General features: G+C 33.6%; 1 protein-coding gene across 3 annotated transcripts in view; it reads right to left on the minus strand.

The window, feature by feature from the left end:
- Tomosyn (syntaxin-binding protein tomosyn) overlaps window positions 1-21,903 on the minus strand; it is a 275,347-nt gene that overhangs the window by 252,233 nt on the left and 1,211 nt on the right. The gene's annotated exons all lie outside the window — the stretch shown is intronic.

The raw sequence follows: 21,903 nt of genomic DNA on the forward strand, positions 1-21,903 counted from the left end.
CTGTCAGCACTATCCTTATCTTCAGGGCAGATGTTTTTATTTTATTCAGCTTATAATTCCTTACTAAATGTAGTATTTCATCTCGATGTACTCCGTCTATGATATGATTTAAATCAAATTCCTCGTCATCATAAATATCACGAATACACATCAAATAGTTTTCTGGTTGCAATTTTATAATTTCGACTATGCGTAATGTATGCTTTACGCATGCGCACGTTGAAAGAAGTGTTTAATAAAGTAAACAAATAAATATTAAGCTTTTTTTTTTTGTAAATTTTGATACCCTTTAGATCATAATTGCTCTTTATTTCATAAATTACGGTTTCATATTTTTCATTTTATAATTTCTGCATGTCATCTGACCAGATTTAAATTGATGATCTATAATCCGGAAAAATCGATAATCCGGAATCGCCGAAGTCCTGACGAGTCCGGATTAAACACTTTTGACTGTATAGAAGAAATGCATATTAACTGAATTTGAAAAATAGGCAAAATTCCACCTAAGTTTGACACTGATGTTAAATAAAAAGGCTCAGAGCATTTTGACGGAATTTAATGTAATCATTAGAACAGCATTTGGTCTTTTCATTTAACTAGTATCTTCTACTGCAGGAAAACTGCGCCTCACTGCATCTAAAAATGAGCTTGTAACGAACTGTAAACCTTTCTCCCATGCCTCCTCACAATTAGCACACTGATCCAGCATAACGAAGACGCAGTATTAAAATCAGTTATTCAGTATTAACGCAACTATCTGGGCGGAATTAGGCTATTTTTTACAGACGAAAAGGGGGGTTTTCGCGCGTTTTTATTTTTTTTAAAAAAGATTCCCAAACTACCAATATTTACAGTAAATCAGTAAACATTATCAGATATGGAATAAAAAAACTTTAGCAATTTAAAATACAAATTTTAATTATTAAATAAGGATTACGCGATACATTAAAAGAATAAAACTTATTGTTCTTCAACCCTTTCTGCAATTTTTTTGCGCTATTCTTTTCTCGATGTACACTACAAACTGCTTTCGCTTAAAAAAAAAAAAAAAATCATAAAATTGCGAAAACTCTGCTTTATGCAATCCTCGACAACAGCGGCTATCTAGGTAACGCATTTCCCCGTTGTTCCCTCTTTAGAAACTTTTCATAAAAATTCTGCATTCCTGCAGGAACTTTACCGCCGTTTCTTGCATTGCTAGCAAATTCCACAAACTCATATTTTAAAGCTAAGTTTAAGGCTAAAAACACCAAGAATTAATTAAAAAAACGTTGGAAGTTGAAATAGAATTAAAAAAAGAGCGCATACGAAGAGGGTGGTTTGCTTTGACTGAAGGACTTATATAAGCGTATTTGCCGAAAGTATGGTTATACACATGGTTGCCAGTCTGGCACATTTCCCAACCTTTTTTGATCCGCGGACCGGTAAAACTTACGAAGAAATTTCGCGGACCGGTGGGTTCCCCCCCCCCGAAAAAAAATTTTACGAGGTATTCAAGATTATTGTAGGGCAAGTGGTAATAAGAATATTGCAATTAACTAGATTACTAAGTTAATTGCAATATTCTTATTACCACTTGCCCTACAATCATATTTAAATATATGTGCCTTTCGTTTCCTTTTTACTCATCCTGGTTATTTATTTTTAATCTACCTAAAGTTAAAAAAATAGTAGTTATAGCACAGTATTAAATTCAGTGGTTATTAAAAACTTACGCTTATGTATAGTTTTCAGTTGTCCAAGAGCGCAGAAGAATTTGAGCAAGATAAAAAGCGAAACCTAACCTAAAACGCCTTAAACTCTACGATGGATATTCAGCGTTCAAGTAATCAGGGATACTCATGGCAGATAGGGGCACACTAATTGCTGCACTAAGTGTACAGCACGGCAATTTATGAAAGGCGAGTTAGGAACACCGCTCAGGAAAAAAAAAAAAAAAAAAAAAAAAAAGACAGTTTTATATCTCCCGTTCTACTGGGCCGATTGACAAAATTCATATTGCGTTCTTCATGTCTCGAAAGCGCGACTTAGGATATGTATTACATTTATATATAGCTCTACCCTAACATAGTTATTTTGACACGAAAACGGACTTTTTCTGAAGTAACATACCAAATTTTTTCCATATTTCGATTCTACGACTCAAATTATGCGTAAATATTAAATTTTGTAAAATTTGGTGCGAAATTTACGGAGAAATTCAACAATTTATGTCGGCGCTTTTTATTCAGTTTGCGCCAAAATTAGGTCACTTGGCGAACTTCTTAATATGTGGCAACCTATTTTCATTTCCATTTTTTACATAGGAAAAAAAGACCCAATCGTTCCTTCTTTCAAATAATGTTCTTTATATTATATTTTTAATTATAATTGTTATTAATTTTTAGCAATTTTTTTCTTTTTCGAATTTTATTTTAATTGTTTAAGTTGCATGGTTTCTTTCGAATAACTGTTTTAAAAATTTCTATTTACTCATTCGAACTGCGTAGTTTAAATCAAAGTTGCATCGTTTATTATTATTTTTTTTTTTCAAATAGTTTTCTTTATACTATATTTTTAGTCAAAGTTACTATTTTAGGTAATTTTTAGACTTTTACTTTAATTGTTAGTGTTACATTGTCTCTTCAGATAATTATATATTTATTAATATATATTTTCCAGAATTTGATTTTATTTATTTGAATTGCTTTTCTTTCGGAAGAATACTTTGTAACCCAGACTACGATGCGTTTGAAAACTGCATATATTAAAAGAGAAAATACAGTAAAGCACAGTTAACACGCCTTTCAATGTTTCGTTCAGTAAAGATATATATAAATAGAGAGATGTATAACCGACATTTTAACTTAGGATGACTTGCATACACTGCTTTAAACAGTTTTATTACTGTGCCCATTGCTTTACACAATTTTATCCTACATTTGGTTTCTTAAAATGTTATTCATATTTTAGTCAAATATTTTATTTTTGAAATCGCAAGAATCAAATATCATACGATTAAAAAGTTTTAAATTAAAAAAAAAGTACAAATACTAAACTTTACGCAAAAATTTATTTTTCCTTCTTTTTTTCTTCAGGCATTCTACTTTATTCTTGCTCTTTTTCTTTAGGCATTCTGCAAATATATTAAAAAGCATCCAACTTTTCGAAATATCTTGGTATTTCTGACAATCATTTTAAATAAAGTTATCGCCTTCCATTTTATAAAGACCCACAAACGGCCGAGCGGTAAAGTCGCTGAACACTGGTAGTTCCACTCCGGGGTTGAATCCCGGTAAACGGGCTGGGTGCATGGGCGTTTTCGTGGATTTTCTCATGTGTAACGTGTATGCCAGCTGGTTTCCCTTAGAAAGTTCTTCCCGAAGGCATCCTTCCTTTTAGGCAGATCGCCCTGCTTTGCTGTAACTTAATAATCCAATTCAATCCATTTCATCAGTATTTAGTCAAAGCCTTTATCAGTCTTTAGAGGCTAAACATTTTGAAGGTATGAGATGAAAGTAAAGACTTGTTTCATCAAGCGGTTTTGGTTTATTTAATTATGACAAAGCACACTAGGGCTATCTGCCTAAGGGAAGGGATGCCTTCGTGGAGGAATTTCTGAGGGAAACTGGCTCGTATACATGTTACACATGGGGAAAACCACGAAAACGCTCATGCAGCCAGCCCGTTCGCGGGATTCTAACCTCGGACCGAACTACCAGTGTTCAGCGACTTTACCGCTCGGCCGCTAGTGGGCCCCATTCAAACAAAGTTTTCTGAAATATTTGCAATTATTTTATAAGAAGGATTTATTAATAACCCTAATAATTACTTATTATATTACTGATGATTAGGATTCAGTTCTTGACAATTACATTCTAAATTAGAATTTTAAGGATATAATGAAAATACGCTACGCACGAAAATACATTTTAGTATAAAAATGAGTTGATTTTTTATGTTCAAAAACTTCTTAAATTCATTTAATAAACATCGTACCCTCGTTGTTAATTGAATCCAGAATGTTGGGTGTCGTTTATATAATTATTCTTACTTGTCCACAGAACCTGCTGACTTATCCAGCCATTAAGTAGCTGCAGATCATTTCTACATAACCATTGAACTTCTATTAATTCGGTCTCTAGAGGGTTGTATGTTTATATCATACTTTTATAAAAATGATTATTCTAAATCTTATGTTTCTATAAAAATATACTGTGCTTTAAACATATGGATGATAGTATCAGCCGCTCTTTCAGCCACTTCATAAGCAACAGTTTGTTCAGAAATAAATTATGCAGTTAATGTCATAAAATATTTTCATAAAATTCAAATAAACATAAGAAAGTTCTCAGTTTTACACAATTCGATTTAAACGAAGTTAAAGTAAAATAGCAGACGATAAAACGCCGAAGGTAAAAATTTACTCTTATTTTTTTAAAAAAAAGGAAGAAAGAGAGAAATTTAAAAAAATAGTTAAAATTTTGAATAATATCATGTATACTTTAAAAAAAATAGCTTTTCATATAGTATTAATAAATATTTATTATGCATCATTGAGGGAAAAAATTTCACATAATTAATTCTCCGTAAAATTTTATTTGAAATTTAAGATTAAAAATAGCTGTGGCAATTCACTGTTAACAAAAATCTATAAACCACATTTGGTGTTATTATCGCTCCAAAAAAAAAAAAAAAAAAAAAAAAAAAAAGATGCCAAATTTCAAAACGCGAAAATATGTAAATTCGTGTATATCTTAGAAAATTTTGAATCAAAAAGTCTAATTTTTTGCAGATATGTTTAGAAATACACCTACTTTAAGATGATGATAAAAATTTTATAGGTTATAATTCAAAATTTTTTTCGAAAACTTTATAAAAATTATTTAAAAATAGAAATAAAACGCAAAAAAATGGGTAAATTTTATTTGGAATGAACCTTGATTTCGAAATGTGAAAGGAAAAATCAAAAAGGTTTAATAAAAAAAGAGATATTTCTAAATATTTGCCAAATTCAATTAACATTGAGGAGCTAAAATTTTGATAGCTAATATTTTAAAAACTAGTCGTACGATTTTTACAAAACTTGGCATTCTGGCATAATTTAAGTCGTAGAATCGAAATATGGAAAAAACTTGGTATGTTATTTCAGAAAAAGTCCGATTTTGTGTCAAAATTCTTATGTTAGATAAGTGCTATATATAAATCTAATATATATCCTAAGAAGCGCTTTCGAGACATGAAAAACGCAGTTTGAATTTTGTCAATCGGCCCAGCAGAACGAGAGATATAACACTGTCCCCTACTTTTTTTTTTCTTTTTGAGCAGTGTACATAGTTGCCAGTTTGTTATATTTTTCATCATCGATCATATTATTTTCTAAACTAGTAAACTATTGTTATTGTAATGTAGGTGCTGTTGTAATATCGGTTGTCAGCTGATGACACTTTGGATTTTGGACAGATAGCTGGATATTTCGCGAACCGGCAAATATTTCTTGTGGACCGGCAGTTGAGAAACACCGTGCTAGACCCTAGGCAACGCTCTCGGAGATGAGATGAGACTGACATACGACTGATAGGTTCGGACCAAGGCGATGGCTTACGAAGTACCTTTGCAGAAAACAGCAATAACCTCCCTAACTTCGTTAAGAAGAAATGAATAATTCAGAGGTAAGCATAGCTAAAGTTAAGAACAAGAACCGTTAAAGGTTTGGGGGAAAAAAAAAAATTGCGTCCGTACGGGTTCGTAATAGACAATGCACACAGCTCCGATGATAGGTAGATAAAATTAGTTTTATCAAAAGGAATGCTTCAGAGGTTTGGAACTTTCCACAAAAGTAGTCGTACAACTCTTCACAATATCACAGAGTACAATCAGTAGTTACACTTCAAACTACTATGAACGTTGAACACAACGCAAAGCAAAGTGTAGCTAAAGAGTGAAGCTAAACCGGAGATAGTACTCGGAAAACACGCTGAGCTAACGCATTCCTAACAAATGCTTTTAGTTGCAATTATCCAGCCGTTTGGCAAGTAACAATGCCAACAATAATTCGTCACCCGCTAGGCTTGGCCTAATGAATAGCGAAATCTTCAAGAACTTCTAACAGAAACTAGGCCTTCATTAATATCACGAATAAAGAAAACCACGAAAATCTCTTTTAGCTAACCAGTTAATCATCTATACTAGAAAGGAAATAAATTGTGTATATCTGATAACATGCTGAAAGATTAATACGAACTTTATTTTTTAATTCACTTTTATGAAATAGTTACCTAATAGATCCCTTTCATAGAACATAAAATGAGGAAAATACGACTGACAAGCTAACAATATTGTTAAAAAAGGTAGAGAAGAAAATCGATACATAAGCTTTCCCAAATTAAATCTAATTTCTTATCAATTTTTTAAAAACCTAATTTCATAAATTTACAAATTAAGTACTGAAAGAATTTTCCTTGATAACAATTTTTGGGAGGGTTATTTAAGTACACAAAGCAAAATTAAGGTAGAAATATAAAGGAAAGAAATGTGAATCGAATAAATTCGAAAAGCAAATAATAAAGCACATAACTAATATAAAATGAAGTACTCTTCACAGATACCTCAGCTTTATAAGCACTGCCTGTAATGTAGTCAGAATTATTTCGTTTCTCAAATCACACACACTCTAATTACATTTCAGCTCTGAAAATCGTGATGATAAATTCATGCGGTCAGCAGCATTAACAGTTAAGACACAATAACACGCCGAATAAATACTAATTCAGAAGTCAAACAACAAAAATCAGCGTTATATTTACAAAATTTTCACAGGACTAGTTTCGATGGTTTTACCGAACCACCATCTTCAGCTGCAAAACCGCAAATGCCTAGATATAAATGCCAGCTTATTTCCTATCTTGTTCATTTGCGGTTTTGAAGCTGAAGATGGTGGTTCGGTAAAACCATCGAAACTAGTCCTGTGAAAATTTTGTAAATATAACGCTGATTTTTGTTGTTTGACTTCTGAATTAGCATTAACAGTTATCAGCAGAGCAGGTAAAACATATAACAGCATCTTTACCAATAAATAGACAATAGGTACTGTGACGATTACCTAGACTTTTAATCGTTTGATCTTTAATCTTTCCACAACGAAATCAGCCAGATAAGCTTTTCAAGGAAACTAAGTCAAACCATTCGGCTTTCTACGCAGCGAAAACTCTCCCCCTCCCCCACTTAGTTAAACGCCAAGGGATAGCCGTAAGCGTAGTGTGGGAAATATCAACAACCTCTTTATACCTCAAATATCTTCGTCAATATGAAAGGGAAAGGATGAAACTTTGGTCATTATTTTATCTTAAATGTAGAGTTTGGGAAAAGACTTTAATTAAAGGGTAAAAAATAACATAATTTTACAAAAATTGAAAAATTATTTTCAAAAGAAGAGATATAATTTTAACTAGAGTTCAACTATCTAAATAAGTTTTTTATTTAACAACTAAAGCAAATTCAAACTTAAAAAATATAACAAAAATTTACCAATACATTTTAAACTAAAATTTAAGAATTAAGCTAAAATCGAAAACAATAACAAAACAGTATTCACCCTCTGAGTCCCATTACCAGCTTTATTCTCACAGGATTTTTTGTCACTTCGTATACATTAGCTTATCATTTACGAAGTTTTGCTTTATTACTTTCTTTAATAAAATAAATGTCACCTTAATGAATGTAAGTTTATGAAAATAGGTACTAAAATACGTAAATATACAAATTTAATTAACCTTTTGAGGATCGGATGGCCATTATACTGGCCTTCATATTCCCTGTTTGAAAGGACGAGATGTCTACTTCAGTGGTCATGTCTTTTCCCCTTGTATTCCAAGCTGAAACGTTGGGGTGAACTGTGAAGTTCGATGTTCTTGGAGTCTTAACCACTTATCACTTTCAAAGATCTTTGTGTTAAGGATCCAGTTTTCCAATCCTCTTTTCATTCTTGCAGCTTCAGAATTTGAAGATAATTGTTTGTAAATTGCTGAGAGGCGTAGCGCCGTTTTTCAGCGCCCGGGGACAACTGAAGATTTTGCGCCCCTCTCTGTGTGCCACGATTAGAAAACACTTCATTCTAAAATTTCGTATCATCAATTTGGCGCCCCTGGATGCTGCGCCCGGGGACAGATGTCCCCCTTTGCCCCACCCTAGCTACGCCACTGATTCTTCCTTTTCTTTTGAAAACTATATACACCGCAGCAGCGCCGGATCTTTGATTTTTCTGATGTGGGGTAGAAGTTAAAACTGCCGCCCTCACCCATCATCCTTTAAGTTTCTCTAACAAGTTTTAATTTGTTTAATAAATACAGAAATAGGTAGGGTTTGAAGTAGAAACCTAAGCTCCATTTTATACTAAATTCCTTACGTGCTTTTTTTTTTTTTTTTTTTTTGTTATAAAGGAAAAATACGTACCAAAGTTACATAATTAGAAAATCCTTCCCTCCTAGGAGAACCTTTCGGATTCAATCCTAATCCTAACTCTAATCCTGAAAGGCTTCTAACCCTCCAGTCCTCGAAGCCATTCATTTCTTCGCTCTAGGGGGAAGGGGCTTCTCCTAAGCTTCTCGCTATTCCGTGTTATTGCATACTGGTTAAATTACGTTAGGTTAGATTATATGAATATGGCAAAGACAGGAGAGCTATCTGCTTAGAGGCGAGGTGCTTTCTTGGAGGAACTTTGTAAAGGAACCTAGCTCGTATTCACGTTACACATGAGGAAATCCACGAAAACAAGCCATGCAGCCAGCCCATTCGTCTGGGTTTGAACCCAGGCAAGGTCGAACTACCAGCATTCAGCGGTCTCAACGACTCGGCCACTGCTGAGGACGTTTGTCTGATTATTTACTATGTGTTTCGCCATTAGGCACTGCATGGAAAATGAGGAATGCCCCATGGAAAAAAAAAAAAAAAATTGTAAGGGAAACTAGCTCTTATGTTACACACGGGGAAAATAACGGAACTGCTCATATAGCCATCACATTCACATATACTTGACCCGCGGACCGAACTAATAGTGCTGCTCAGCCACTAATGGGGCCATTGCATACAAAATATCTGCTATTGCGGAAAGGAAAAATTCTGAAAATTTTATACAGAATTTGGGCTATCACTCAGAGTATTCGTGCTTCCTGTCTTGTTTTTCATACTTCCTATTTCATAAGCAATTTTAAGTTCTTACCTACCTTAACGCTATTAAAATATCACGGAATTAATAACAAAAATTAAAATTTTACTCTGTAAGCCTTTTGTTCTGCAAATAAGTGCATGCAATCGTCATAATTTGACCTGCAGTTTCATTTTCGGTTGCCAGAATCACGAGACTTGAAATACGCTCCTGGCTCACCGATGATCTTATATATTTTTTAATGCGTTTTAATTTGCTGAAACTTCGATCTGAACAGGTTGAAGTGTTCGTGATTCGTCCTCAAACAGTTCATCAGATTGCTTTTTGTGCTGTGGAATTTTTTCTTCGTTAGAACAGACTCAACTGCAATTTTTTCGGCTATTGTTTTAGACTCTTGTATCCAATATTCCATAGAATTTTTCTCCCATTTTTCATAATTCCTCAGTTTTGATCAGTTCTTTCGTTAACTACACAGAACGAGGAAGAGGAATTCCTTTTGAATTTCTATATTTATTCAACTGAATTCTGGAAAAATATTAGCTCAAATTTTCAGGTTGATAGTAAATTCAAAAATTTTCACAGCATGTACCAGATGTCCTACCTATTCCTCACCAAGAGAAATATCTTCAATTTCTTTTAAATATTTTAATATTTCCGGTAAATTCATTAGAAGGACTTTCACAGCCACGTATTTTGCCGACCATCTTGTCTGGCTGCTTCCTTTTAAGTTGTATTTTGTACATTTTTTCATAATATACCATCGAGTAGTGCTTCCGACAAAAAAGCGAAGTATTTTCTGAATAATTCCAAACAGACTAACTGCTTCCGGGCACGAAGAAGTAGAATGCACACCGACAAGATACGAGGAGTGATCCAAATATGGTACAAATTCCTCCAGCTTATTCATTTCTGTAATCCTATTTTGTACTGTTTTAGAAATGCCAGCCATATTAGACCCGCTGTCGTAAGATTGACAGCGACATTGTCCAATATCTAAACCATCAAGTGTCAATTAACACACTAATTTTCTACAATGCATTAAGAAATACATTTTCCTATCTTTCCATCAACTTCTACGAAATCAGTTAAATTTTCCTTTATTTCACACGCATCACCCCACGTTTTTACGTATTGGATCACCTGGTTCATTTTTTTTTTTTTTTTTTTTTTTTTTTTTCCGTATGAGATACATATGGAGTGTAATCGAGCATTATTGTGTAATATTTGGCTTCTTTAATATCGTTTAAAATGCTACTTCACACTGTTTTGCCTTTAAGTTAATAACTTCATTTTGAATTATCTTTGATAAATATGATTCCTTTACCTTTGTTTGGTGCTTTGACTGGTATTTGATGAATTATGTTTGGCAAGCGGAGAGATTAAATTCAGAAAATTTTCTTCGCTAGGTCGAAGACACTTTGTGAACAGGTTTTTTGGGATATCATCAGACCCAAGAAAAGAACGACAGTTTGTTGAAAGATACAGTACCGCATCCATGACTATATAGAATTTCTCTCCATTTTTCTTTCTCTGTGTGAATGAGTCGCTCAGTGTCGTGATCAATGCCTTGGCACGATTTCATTTGTTGCACTCGAATTTTCCACTTAATGATGCACCTCTGTGGATTCCAGACGCTTCGTACTCAGTTAATCTTCTTAAAACTTTTTTCCAATTAATGAATCCTGTAGTATGGTGTAGCGGCAGCACCATGTTTCTGATAAATCTTCAGAGTGTACAAAAATTTGCATTCTTGTTTTTAGAATATGTAAACCAAAATCTCATAAGCTTTTCATTATTTAATAATGTTCTATATTACATGTCAAATGTCTGCCACCATGTTCAATGGGACTGAGGTTTACTTTTTCTGAATGCTTACTGGCTAATAATACTGATTGACTGCTTAAGAAAGATTCTTGGTGATCTTTTATTTTTTTCTATGACCAGCCAACTGCATGGGTCCAACAAATCAAAAGTTTTTAGTTTTTCATTTTTCTGCTGCCCGCCCCCATCTAAATGAAGAGATCTTTATATCATGGTTTCATGTCCTCCAGCTATTCGTTTGATGTCGATGAAGAAGGTTGTTCTTTCAAATGCTGACTTGTAGATTGTTTGGGGATGATATAGGCAGTCATGTTTGGTCGTGCAAATTGCAAGAAATATTAATACCCTCTAGAATCTCAGCATAATCGGAATTGGGGCAGGGTCTGACAGTTTACTTCTTCCTTAAAGTTGTTTTTTCATTTTAGCTGAAATTTGTTTTCTCTGTTTGGCCTTATCTTTGGCTCGTTTTCTATATTCCGCTTTTCTCCCCCTCAGAGCGCAGATGGTTTCTTTTAATCTAAATGAAATTCAGTATGAATTGCCTTAAAAAGAATAACTAAGAATTGACGTAATTACACTAAAGAGTCCTAAATAAATGGTCGCGTCTCGCTAAATATAGTGCGGGCTATTAAAAGCAAGCATATTAAAAAAAAAAAAAAAAAAAGAGTACAGAAGAGACCTGAAACTAAAAAATAACCATAAAAATGATTAATCTAGCTTTAAAATACAAAATACACTCCACTGTTCTGAGTCAAACCAAAGGTGAGCCTATGTTGCCGACTGGCTGCAAAGAAACCTAAATGCCTTGGTTCATCTTGAAGACATAATGATGGTGTCTTGTATATACTCGATGAATATTAATTTGAATTATTTCATTTGTCCGGGATGGCCCAAGGTTAAATTTTTGGATTAGAACTTAGAAAATAGTTACACTGCTTCTCCATTTCCCAGCAGACTTTGCTACGGAAACCAGGCGACTCCTTCAACAAGCTATTGTCCTATTTCTCATTTGAATACACCCCGACCAGACAGGAAACGATAGAGAGACTTCAGACGTTACTGATAGGGTCAGTTTGATTATATCAGTGACGCTTGGAGTCCCTCTATTTGCATCTTTCTGATCTTATATTTATAGTTGTAATCGGCTGTACTTAACTTTATTTTAACTCATGTTCCTTTAAAAGAGGTTTTTAAACTTTGCCTTAAAACTATTAACATTGTACTAAAATTAGAGAGCTGTTTTAGCGAACAACATACCAAATACGATCCAGCGTTATATTTGAATTTGTCGCCCGGGGCAAGAACCCCGGCTTGCCCCCCCGCTAGATCCGAGACTGACACCGCATAAATTTTCCCTTCCAATTTGAAAGCTTTTTGCTACAAAAAATTTGCAATACGAAATACGAACAATGTACAAGTCTATTTGTACTATATACTGCATGTTTTATATTGTCAGTTTCAACTCTTAGGCATTACATTTTCACGCAAATTTATGTAGCGATGACTTTTTATTTTTTTAACTCTTCCTTCTATGGACAAAATTTTTAAGAATTTGGATAATTTCAGTAGAATATACAGCAAAACAAATTAAACACTTCAAGTAAATATGACAGTAAATAACATTTGTGGTTACTACAAAATCTGCATGATGTTTGTTTGTTTACGAAGCCATGAATGTTTGCTAATTTAAGAAAATATATTCATGAGATATACGACAAAATTTTAGATGCATTGAAAAATTAGACGGAGACCTGTTAAATAAAATATCTAAAAATATCTATCAAATAGCAGATATGGAGGAATTTCATAACTTAACTTCAAAATATAATAGAATTAATTTTTGTTATTACTTTATAAAGGCATTTAATTTGGTAGGTTTAAAATCTCATACAATTGTTTTAAGAAAGCTGTGGGCTATAACATAGAGAAATAGAAAGACATTATATATATGCACATTCCCTTCTGTGTATCACTGAGTAGTCTGATTTGGAATCAGTTGCACATTTAAATTTTCCCTCATAAGGAAAACCATCTAAACAGCTTAGACATTAATCCCTGCATTCCCTTTCCTTCTGTAAAGGAAAGCCTCTCTTTCAGGATGAATCAAACTACCTAAAAGTGCCATTGTTGAAAACAGCAAGGGACTTCTTAAAAGGGGAAGAGCATAAGGTACAAACCCCCGTCTTTTTAAGTATCTTATAGGAGTCAAATCCCTGACCTCAAACTGTTAATAAAGGCTGCTTAAATACAGGTTTTCATGACAGATCCAAAAACCCATGCCGCTCAGAGTGTTAAATAATAGCATAATAAATACATATACAGTCAAACGTCGTTAATCCGGACATCCATAATCCGGACCTCAAAGCTACAAACTTTCTGCGCAAGCGTCAAAGCATAATGCGTTAACGCATGCGCATAGACGTTTACGCATGCACGTAATACTTTTACGCATGCGCGTTTCATGTATAACGGACGGTATAAGATAAGCTAAAATTATCCAATTATCTATTTCAATTAATGTTGCAGATTGCGTTGTTCCTTAATCTTCGAATTGGATCCGGCTTATTATTTTTTGCAGACTGTTATAGCAATTTTATAAAAGTAAGCTTGAACTTTCGATTATGTCAAATAGAATTTCCGATATATATTTACTAATATGTAAAGGATCTAGAAAGCGAAAGTATGCTTCGATGTCCATCAAACAAAAAGTGGAATTGCTGCAAAAAATGGATAAAGACATATCCTTTGTTTCTCTAACCATTCCGAAATCTGTTTATCAATTTCACGCTGCTCTGCGGGGGGGGGGGAAGTCGCGGCGGGCAATGAACTGGAATTTGATCTGTCAGCACTATCCTTATCTTCAGGGCAGATGTTTTTATTTTATTCAGCTTATAATTCCTTACTAAATGTAGTATTTCATCTCGATGTATTCCGTCTTTGATATGATTTAAATCAAATTCCTCGTCATTATAAATATCACGAGTACACATTAAATAGTTTTCTGGTTGCAATTTTCTGATTTCGACTATGCGTAATGTATGCTTTACGCATGCGCGCGTTGAAAGAAATGTTTAATAAAGTAAACAAAAATATATTAAGCTTTTTTTTGTAAATTTTGATACCCTTTAGATCATAATTGCTCTTTATTTCATAAATTACGGTTTCATATTTTTAAAATAAAAACATCTGCCCTGAAGATAAGGATAGTGCTGACAGATCAACTTCCAGTTCATTGCGCGCCGCGATGTCCCCCTCCCGGCAGAGCAGCGTGAAATCGATAAACAGATAAGCAGATTTCGGAATGGTTAGAGAAACAAAGAATGTGCCTTTATCCATTTTTTGCAGCAATTCCACTTTTTGTTTGATGGACATCGAAACATGCTTTCGCTTTGTAGATCCTTTGGCAGCTCCAGCTTTAGCTTTGAGTTCCGGATTATAGATCATTCCGGATTATGGACGTCCGGATTAAAGACTTTTGACTGTATTATAATTTAAAATATTAGCTAAGTGAAGAAAATGATGTGAAATGTATTGAAAAAGTATTTTATAGCAAAGTAATAATTCCACACATAATTTCCTGTGATTAATAAAATTAATGGTTAATATTATCAGCTATTTAATATGTTCAGATTTCCAAGAAATGAATAAAATTAATGCAAAATAATTAAAAAATTGTCGCTTATAAAATCAGTGTCACTAGCAATAATAATTAAATTACAAACCAAAATTTTCACTTTTCTAGAAAGATAGGCAACTGCAAGATTAAATTAAAATACATATGGATGCATGCAAGAAACTTCCAACTGCAGTAAGAGTGTTTTTTTTAGTCCAAAAGGGCTTTGTCCCTGAAGGACTATTGTTTTCGTTTTGCGATTTTGCATTGAAAACTTTAAAAGGCTGTATCACTTTTCATATCATTGCCACCAAATACTATCGCCCTGTATTATATTTGAGGAAATTAAACAATGAAGAATCTGCATAAAAGTATGTATGTTTCTCACACTGTGATAAAACAACGGTACTTAGAGCCATCCAATTTTGAATGACATAATCCTACTGCGAATATGGGCATCTGAAAGCTGAAATTTGAAATTTTTTTATTATCGATTTCATATTTTGCAAAACTTTAACAAATTTTTTTATTAACAAACTCAATGATTTAAAAGCAAACAATGGCAACACTCTACCGGGGGGGGCACCTTTTTATTTCCAGCGTATGGAACTGTGTATCAGAAATTCTAAAGATATGCTCATTTTAAAATTATTTTGGGACATTGCTATTGAACTGAATTTTATGGTTTAAGTGGAAAGAACATGATATTTAATAAATAAAGGTAACACACAAAATGTTAAAAAAAGAAGCCCCTTTGGACACAATTTAAAATCCGAAACTTTTCAAATTTTTTTTTATGTGATTACCACAAAGCCCTCAAGGGCTAGCTTCTTCAGAGGAGGGATGCCTTCATGGAGGACTTTCTAAGGGAAACTGGCTCATATACACATTACACATGGGGGGAAACCAGGAGAATGCCCATGCAGCCAGCCCATTCGCGGGATTCAAACCTCGAACTGAACTACCAGTGTTCAGCAATTTTACTGCTCAGCCGCTGGTGGGCCTGAAGTAAGAGTTAAAAATACAGTGGCATATATGCAATAGGAGAAAATAGTTAACTGTTAGCATTGTTTATTTTCCATTGATGAATCCCAATCGGAGCAAAAGCGCTTCTTGTATTTGTTAGGTAACATGATTCTCGTCTTTTTCTCATTTATGTTATGAACAAACAATTCAATAAAAATATTGTTAATTTGTAATTCATTATTTTATAAAATACATCTGTATTAGTACATATGCATACTGTAAATTTATAAATATTTCAAGTTTTGTTCAATAAAAATTATAGAGAAGACAACAACGAAATAAAAAATTTTATTTTGTAATGCATTATTGCAGTAATATTCTACCTATTGTAAAATGTACTATTTACATTAAAAGAAGCTATGTGATGTACTTTCTTCAGTAAATCTAGCATGTGACTTCAACAATCATTTACGCACCGTCAGTTGTCCACAATGTTTGAAATGTACTGAGTTTTCTCGACATACAATCTCAACAGTGAGATCGCGCTGCTTGGGACTCAAATGGTTAAACTGGAACAGCGGTAAATTAAATGGAGTAATGTTGAACAAATGGTATGTGCATGACAAACCTTCTAATCTTTTTGTTGAATGACAAGTCAGTCAAATTTCGAAAGGCTTAAAACATTTGAAATGGTAAAATTTAAAGAAAAAATGGATTTGTTTAACAATTATGATGCTTTTTCTAAATGCAATTAAGAAGAAACTGCTTCGTAACTGGGGATCCTCTAGACTACTTATGTTACGTTACCTGATTAAACAAAAAGAAAGAACAAAAATGCATAAAGAAAATGCAAGACTACGGAAGGTCTATGGATGTCAAGATTATTTTACTAAAGTGATTCTAGTGTGTTAGGATGAATAATGCTCTGATATCTGTAAAGTGAAGAGAATGAACAAAAGAAATAGCCATCATGCTAGAAGAAGATTTTGCTGTATTGACATTAGCTGATATAATGTTCCTGACATAATGTCAGGTAATGGGTCAGCTGCAGACAAAAATAATTTTGCTGGAACTTTTGAAAAATATTATGTGGACAATATATATGAGCTTTCTGCTACCTGGTGCAGACTCTGAGACTCCTAAATTATACCGGCTGGTTTCTATTTAATTTAAAAAAAAATTGTCACCTCTAATTTCTGAAGCTTGGACACAGTCATACTGATTAAGCCAGCTCTGGTGCTAGCCCTGGCCATATCAAATATACAATATGGGCAAAACTGTTAACAAATTTTTCCAAAGCATACTTTGGTACTCTTCTGTTATTGGGACCGGATTCAGAAGTGTACGTAATGTATGCATATATGTGTGTACATACACACACATTGCATATATGTGTGTACATACACACACATATACCTACACATCCATCCATATATACATGCATAATATACATATATTTCTGAATCTGGTCCTGATAAGAGTAACCATACTTATATGTTTAAAACTCAAATCATTATTATGGTGCAAGTAAAGTCAAGCACTGGTTAACTGTTTTGTACATATACAATAAAGACTACGCAATTAAGAAAACTCGGTACTGTTTTGTTAAAAGGATCGGGTCCTGTAATGTTTGTATGTATGCATGTTATGTGTGGATGTATGTTTTCATGTAAGCATGTATATATGTATGTACATACGTATATAAATACACCTACACGCACATATACAGGGTGATTCAGAATTCACCATCAATATTTAGTGGGGAGGTAGGGAATAGAAAAAGAACTAGATTTTACATAGGAAAGTATGGGCAGACAAACGTATGGTGGTATAGAGGGCGCTGTGTGTACACAACTTCCATACATAAGCACAGCTGTTTGATGTGTGCAGCCAGTCGTCATTCAACTAGGTGACTTTGCAGAAGTAACATGAACCGGTATATGTGAATGAACTTGCAGATACACATATTCCAATGCTTGCCAGGCATATTCCAGAAGGTCCGGTTGTCCATGCAACACCGTTGTGAGTCATGCATTCTAACACATGGTCATCAGTTCAAACACCTCTTGTAAGTCTGTAAAACCGATGCAAAGGAATGTTACATATAGGATAATAAACGTTTTTTTTCCTTACTACTTCCTTTTTATGTGTTCTTTCCATCATTGAACTGGGGTCATTTTGCCCTACTACATGGCATATGCACCCATGCATTCCTATGTGAAATCCCCTTCTTTTTCTGTTCCCTACCTCGCCATCAAATATTATTGATGATGAATTCTGAATCACCCTGTATATATATATATGCAAATATATACACTTCTAAATCTGGTCCTGATAACAGAAGAGTACCAAAAACTCCTTTAATAACTGGAAAGCAACTCTCGCATTAAAAATACCTGGATAACTTCAAAAACTTCCACAGATTTCTACTCAAAATAGAGAAAGGAACCAAAAAAGGAAAAGCTTTTTCTGTTGTTGGAGAATTATGCTGCATGCTTACATAATATTGATAGAAAAAATCATACTGGTGTTTTAACCCACTAACAAAACTTCTGTTCCTTAACTTTTTGAATTAAGGCTGAAAGTTATACGGCGTGTTTACTTTTGAATGTCAAGAATGCTTCTTAATTTCACTGAAGAGAGGTTATTGAAAGGTAACTGAACAAGATCTATAAAAATGAAACCATGGGATCATCAAATGAAATTTTTAGTTAATTTCTCTATTGGCTTCAATGCACGTGCAATACACGATATTCTGTAACTAAATAAATAATCAAAATATTAAAAAAATATATACACAGAGTCCTTTAAGATGGCCCATTGGATGTACTGAATATCTACGAAGTCAAAGATGAAACTTATTACAAATGATTTTTGGAGTATGTCAGCACCTAATGCACATTTGTCAACAATGTAACTCCTCTGCCTCCTTCCAAAAATCTGTTGAAGATATTGTTGCGGACATGACCGAAGAAAGAAAGGAGAGCAAAGATTATAAAATGGAAGATTCTAATGCAGCCAATAATCACTGGGCACTAGCAAATTATGAAATGGACTTCAGATTCTTTGAATTATTCTAGAACTCACAGGCAGAAATACAAAAAGTTATCAAGACTTTAATGCATTAGAAAATTCTCTCAAAAAAATTTTGACAGAAAATGCAAAACAACTTTCAATTTAGCAAATCTTTGAGAAATCTTAATAACTAGGCAAGTGAGTTTTACTATTAACATTTAAAATACCTGAAATTTTAATTTATATGTACACATTTCATTTACTATTGAAAACTCTATGTTCATTTTAACCCTTTCGCCATCCTCTCCTGTCCGTGAAAATTTTTCCCCAGCGGCCGTCTGTTTTTCGTAGCGTGTAATGTTGTTTCCTCTGTACATCACAACTTTCAATACATTACTTTCGTAGTGGATAAATGTCAATGAATATTAAGTAAAATTATAAGGAAATAAAGCATAATAGAAAAATAATAATATCTCTGCTTATTTCTAACAGCAGGATAATTTGATAACATCTGATCCAGGCGGTCCACTCCTCCCATTTTGTTGTTGTAATCTTTTACAATTATTGGTATTTTTACAGTTCTTTTCCGTGTTCCAACATCAATCATCAAGTTATTATGGACTGTACTCATCAAACGTATATCCTTCTTGTCTTTCCAATTCACAACCTCATTTTTTCTCTTTTTCTGCTAAATAGACGTTGAAGCCATCTCTCACTGTCTTATATCTTACGTAAAATGGTGCGAATATTCATAAAACCCGGGGCAAATTCAATTAGAAATAGAATGCCTAATTAGTGCTACCCCTCTAGGAGGTAATAGAACAAACAAAAATAAAAACTCAAACAAGTAAACATTTAGAAAGCGTTTTAAAATGTAGAAGAACGCTTGAGGCGTGCTACGGCCACCCTGCGGAAGTTTCACTTGAACGCGCTAGACACGTTATGGACGACAAAGAGGTTAATATATACTTAAGTCCAAATTTTATAAATGTTTGAATGCAATTTTTACGTATAGTGATAAAATATTTTTGGAACACATATGATCATATCAGGTGGGCAGACTGTTTACAATATCAAGTAACAAAAAGTGAACATGAAGGTAATGTGGTTCAATATTAATGATAATTCATTAAATTGTAATGTGCTTTTACTGCCTTCATGGCATGACCTACAATGAAGTAACATACACTGATCAGTCAAAACATTATGACCAATTCTAAGCTGTGAAAATGTACTCACTGAATGATACATACTGCATATAAATGGTAGGAGCGTTTTTCAATGGATGCAAGACATACCGCGTTATCTATATTGACTACATGTGCTTGTAATAGGAAAAGTTGCTGACCTAAGTGACTTTGATAAAGATCAAACTGTAATGGCCTGAAAGTTGGAAGCAAGTATCTCTGAAATGGCACTGCTTATCAGGTGCTTGCAATTTACCGTTAATTAGTACCTAAAAAAAAAGTGGAAGGACAGTGAAACTGGATCCTGAGGCATTAGATATCCATGCTTGATCAGCCAATACAGATGTCAGACTATTCTATTTAGTGAAGGCAAACAGGCAGCTGCTGGTGACTCAAATGACAGCTGAATGCACTGCAGATTTTCAAATGCATTTGAGCACACAGACAATGTTGACTATGGGACTATACAGCAGATGCCTCTCTCATGAGCCTGTGTTAACTCAACATCATGGATGTTTGTAACTACAGCAGACTACAAAATATTGTGACTGGACCATGTGATAATGGAAAAGAGTTATCTTGAGATATGAATCAAGCTTTCTTTTTCTTCACATCAAAGGCCGTGTCAAAGTACATTGTCTTCCAGACAAACAATTGGTCGATGGTACTGCAGGGCATAAACACATTGGTAGTGGAGGTGTTATACACAGGGAGACATTCTCATAAGCATCATTTTGAAGGATGGAATATGTAGAATACACCACAATAACTATGAACTATGCAAGCATCATTGCTGATCAGTTATATCTTTTCAGTGCTTACATCTTTCCACTAAAAATGGACTCTTCTGATAGTACAATGATCTCTGTCACAAGGCTGACTTATGCTCCAAAGGTCTGAAGAACGCATTGATGAATTCCAGTTGATGTCTTGTCCTGTAACCTCACTTAAAACTAAATCCTACTGAGGAGATCTGGTATGCCTGGAGCACCTGCACAATTGTTTACCAATTACATCTTTGCAATCTACAGGCATTGTACAACTTCTGCTTGAAAAATCTGATGCGTTCATCCCTCAGACACTTCCCAAGAACTTATTGAATCCATGCCACAACAGATTGCAGGCATTTTACAAGCCAAAGGTGTACAAAATGGTGCAAAAAAAGTGGTCAAATTGTTTTCGCTGATCAGTGCAATTAGTCAAACTTCAATATGCTTAAGCTACAGAGAGAGGAAAAATATCTCATTCAATTAAAAGTTACACTTATGGAGGGGAAAAGTATATGTTAATTCCTAATTCTAAATCTAGATGTTCAGTTTGACTCATCAAAAATTATGAGTACCTGGAGTTCTACTTTTAACATCTCTGCTCTTCTCTTATAATTTGAGGTATTTTCTGATTATCTGCCCCAACATCGAAAACAAAGTCCAAAACTTGCTGGTGATTTTAGAAAATTAAATAATAAATTTTAGAAATTAGAAATCCAGTATCCAAGGGCACGAGCATTTTTTTTTTTTTTTTTTTTTAAACTGAATAAATTCATGACTTGTAAATTACTAACCTGCAGCAATAAAAGTAGACAGTAATATGACAAAATATAGCAGACCAAACATTCCAATTATGCATTTTCATGGCAATTCCAAACACAAGCATATAAACACATTCGGCATGCAATTCAGACTAATGTTTAATTTCTTATGCAGCATTTTGATGATGAAGCAAGCTATTTTTATTGTTGTGTTAAAAAAATACATATATATTTGTATAAAGCATAAATACAGTATCTTTACACATGATAATATGGAGTACAGGCTTCTATATCATGATTATGTTAAAATATCAGAATCTCTTACATGAAAAAGAGAAAAAGAACATTATATATGCACAAGACTATTTTATTTTTACTTTATTTAATACTGACACAGATTTTTTACTTAAAACTTTATCATCTTATAATTACTGCATGAATATTCAACACATAAAGCAATGGTATTATCCATAGTGTTAGAAACTTATGACCTACAGATACAAAGACACTAAAATACTTAAATTATGCATAATAATCCACAAAAAAGCTCAGTAATTTTAATGATTTTTGTTAACAAATTACTTGGAAGGGTCTCGTCCAGGTAGGTTTTATAATTGCAATACAAAGC

Source organism: Stegodyphus dumicola, chromosome X1 (genome assembly GCF_044657685.1).
Source record: "Stegodyphus dumicola isolate Sdum_Otavi_A_Nest chromosome X1, ASM4465768v1".
Classification (NCBI taxonomy): domain Eukaryota; kingdom Metazoa; phylum Arthropoda; class Arachnida; order Araneae; family Eresidae; genus Stegodyphus; species Stegodyphus dumicola.